Source organism: Apodemus sylvaticus, chromosome 15, assembly GCF_947179515.1.
Source record: "Apodemus sylvaticus chromosome 15, mApoSyl1.1, whole genome shotgun sequence".
NCBI lineage: Eukaryota > Metazoa > Chordata > Mammalia > Rodentia > Muridae > Apodemus > Apodemus sylvaticus.
In genome coordinates this window covers 79,697,015-79,701,160 of record NC_067486.1, presented here as the reverse complement: position 1 = coordinate 79,701,160, position 4,146 = coordinate 79,697,015, and positions in this window count along the sequence as shown.

Below are 4,146 nucleotides of genomic sequence, written 5' to 3'. Positions count from 1 at the left end.
GACAGGGAACTCAAAAGATACTGTTGTCTCCTCTTGCTCTCTCTATTTTCAAATGAGTTTCTTTTGTGTTTGGAGAAGGTGGGCAATGCCTAATTAAAACACTTCAGTTTGTGGGAGGGACAACTCAGAGGTCTTTCCCCTGTGTCCCTCCATCACTCACTCTTAAGGCTGTGCAGTAGGGTAAGTCTGGGACACAAATGGCTCAGCGTGGGCTAACTTGGGTTAGGCCTGAGCTGCCTGTGTTTGGGGATCAGGCTGTGACTGTGTAGTTAATGAAGGAGAGACTGCATTGAACAGAGGGAACTAGTAGCCATGGTACTTAGAGCTAACGGTCCATATTATTAGCTCCATTTTCTGGGACAGGAAGCTGAGGCTTAAGGAGATAGCATGACTTATGTAAAGTTGCATCAACAATGAGTAAAGGCATAGAAGCCCACTTAACTTGATTGCAGAGCTCACATTGTTTTTTGAGGAGCTTGGGGTTCCTGAATGTTGAAACAGGATCTTGCTATGTAGCCATGGCTGACCTAGTACTCACCATCCAGTCCTGGCTGGTCTCAAACTCAAGGCAATGCTGTTGCCTCAGCCTCTCAAATACCTGGATTACAGGCCTAAGTCACCACTCCTGGCTAAGTCAGCTGTAGCATGTAGTTTCTACTACCCTGCTTTAAGCTCTGGGCGGACCGGAAGTATACACATACGCACACTGTCTTGTTTTTAATATGACTTAGCTCAATGGCCAGGCTCATCTAAGCCTCCCTTGACTAGCACGCCCTTCTTCCCACTCCAGCTCAACACCTCTAAATCTGCCTTCAGCTTAGTTGCCTGGTTACCTTCTGCTCAGCACCCGAAATCTGCCCACAGTTTACTTGCATTTCTAATCTCCTGTCTGGTACTCTAGGCCAATGGCCACTCCACCAGAGATCTCACATAGCTGGTGGCTCTCTCTCACTCCAAAGAAGCATGATGAATCCTTTCTTCCTCCTTCATCTACTAGCCTGCCTGCGGGAACCCAGAAGTCCCACCTCTTCTGCCCAGCCATTGGCTGCTAGCGACTTTATTAACTGATCAAGAACCAACTGAAGAATAGGACCTTCAGCATTCACATGCAGATTCCCAATCAGAGCATCAGAACCACCCCCTATGGTCAGCACTCCTGGCTGGGCCACATCACTATGAACTACCTACCCAAGAAAGAATAGATAGGTGGCATGTAGGGACAATTCATTTCATAACTATGGTAGTTTGAATAAGAAATGCCTCCCCCCCACACACACACATATAGTAGTCTTAGCCATCTGAACACTTGGTCTGCAGTTTCTCTGCTTGGGATAGTTTAGGGAGTATGGCCTTGCTGGAGGAAGTATACCATAGGGGTAGATTCAGGGAAAAAAGTTTCACCTACTGCCATGCCAGTTCTTCTCTCTCTCTCTCTCTCTCTCTCTCTCTCTCTCTCTCTCTCTCTCTCTCTCTCTCTCTCTCCCCTCCCTGCTTCATGCTAAGGGCTCAAGATGTGAGCTCTTGAATCCCTGTTCCTTCCTGCTGTCATGTCTGCCTGCCCACCACAAGGGCCCTTTGGAACCATAAGTCCAGATAAACACTTTCTTCTGTAAGTTGTCTCTATGGTGGTATTTTATCACAGCAATGGAGAAGTGAATAACGTAGTCACAACAGCTAAGTACTTAGGGATAAGTAAGACAAAATCATAATCTGACATGCAAGGGAGAAAGAGTAAGCTACATCCAAGATAATAGGTACGATAGCAAGACACAAGTAACCAGATGTCGGCAGATACCAGCGAGGAAGAAAATTATCTCACAGAATTAAACTTTCTCATGCTTGAGAACTAATAAGAAGATGAGGGGCTCCACAACCATCTCTCTGGGACACTGTGTTAGAGTCGTCCTTCGCCATACCACAGAATCTTGGAGAAGAGAATGTGAGGGGGGAGTATGGCAGAGATAGCATATGCTTGGTCCGAGGTACCTGAAGGATGCTCAAATGGAGATGCACAGGAACCAAGACCATTCATATTCTTGGGTGTGGCAAAGAGCCTTGTGTGTGACAGTTTCCCTGGGGTGCTGTGTGATGTGAAATACAAAAGGACTGAGGACCACAGTTGGGGCCTGAAGAGATCAGCACACTTCTGGAACAGTATTTCATTCATGTCTGTGCGTCAGTGTGACTGGCTCCTCTTCCTGTCCTGCCTACTCTTTCCACCTGCTGTGCCCACATCAGTCACGTTCTTGACAGCTCAGCTTCCTCAGCATCACCTCTCCTGGCCTCCCTTTATAAAGTCCTCTTGTTTTACAGCACAGCAGTTATTATTGTATTCTAACAAGATGATGGTGTCAGCAGCTACATGGAAACAGGGACCATGCCAACCCCTCATGCTTGAACGGTGCTGGGGACTGGGGCCAGCAGGGGAGAAGGAGCAGGTACTACAGATACTGATTCCCACCTAAGGCCTGTGCAGAGAACTGAGCTTCCAGAGACACAGGAGGGCGTGGCACAGGCTTGTGGCCTCACCTCACCACTAGGAGGCCTCCTTTGGCAAGCAGCTAGGCAAGAAGGTCTTGAAAGTCTCATTAACCCTGATGGTCCTGAGGGGACATTTTAAAGGCTCCTACAACTGCACTAAGGGGAAGGAGGAAGAGGAAATACAAATTAAAAAATCTTCTACAGGCATTATTTTATAAAGCAATGGTCCACCAGCATGTATACCTCTGCCTGAGGCTTTAGAGCCTGTCTGCCATGCTGTCATGGTCTCCTGTGTTTCTCCTCTGAGCTGCATGTTCCTAAAGCACAGCACACACTATTGACTGCTGTGCCTATTTGAATCACACCTCCTACCTTACAACATGTGTTTTATGATTGGGATTTGTCTGTTGGTTTTAGTGTGTGTGTGTGTGTGTGCGCGCGCGCGCGCGCACGCATAGGGAGGCCAGAAGTCATCCTTGCCTCCACTTCAATTTTTGAGGTAGATTCTCTCACTGAACCTAGAGCTCCACAATTGGCTAGACTCACTGACCAGCAGCCCCTAGGGATCCTGTCTCCACTTCTCAGTGACAGGATCCAGGGTACTTGCCTAGGCACACAGCCTTTTACATGAATGCTGGGGACCTGAACTCAGGTCTTTATACTTGTGTGGCAAGCACTTTACTACGGCCATCACCTCAGCCCTAATCCCATGGTTTACCTCTCCCCTTTCTTTGTCTCCGACATTATTAGAATGGGGAGCTTTTAAAATGCACCTGCGCACAGACCCTGATTCTCTGGGGTGAGCCTGCCAGGTGACTCCAGTGTGCTTTTAGGTCTGAGTGCTGTGCTGCACGGCCTATGCTTCTGTTCTCTTTCTGGTCACCCCCCTCTGATTCCCCAGCCTCAGTCACTCTTCTTTCTATCACCTTCTTCCCAAGGAGGCTTCCACAGACCTTACCGGGAGTGTCTCTGCCAATTGGGTCAGGTGCCCTGTTTAAACCTCTTCCCCGTGGTGTCCTGTGCTTGTCTTGTAGGGCTAGCCTTCTCCCACCCCACCCCCCAACACACACTCCTTTGTCTGCTGGTTCATAGTTGCAGTTCTATACCTGGCTCATAATAGCTGTTCAATAAGCTGGTCGAATGTTACATATAATGCTAAAATCTGTCTTTCTGAAAAGTCCCTCGAAGCTTTGGCGCTCCCTACATCCTAATTAAACATAAAAGCCCGAGAGTCTTCCCCAGTTCTTAACTTTCTCAAATGGTTGTGGGTATTGGTCCTTAATTAGCACCTTTGAGTCCTCCCGGGTTCTCGCTATCCTCCTGAGCAGGGATCTTCCTTTCTGTTCCTTCAAACATCAATGTTTCTTCAAATAGCTCCTAGGGAAAAATGAACTTCTCTACACAAAGAGACCACTTGCAAACCATGCAGGCAGACTCAAAGGCCCCCAAAGTGCTCCCTCTCAGGAAGATGTTTGAAGATGCTCTATCCCAGAGCAGAGGAAGGCTTTGTCAATACGCAACCGCAGCCATTTTCCCCTTTACCTTTCCTCAAGGGAAGCCTGAACGGAGCTCTTCTTCAGAAGGAACACTACAGAATAACTTCAAGAGAGTGGTGAGGGTCATCTGGGTTGGGTGGGAAAGGGAGAGAGGCATTAGCGGGCTTTG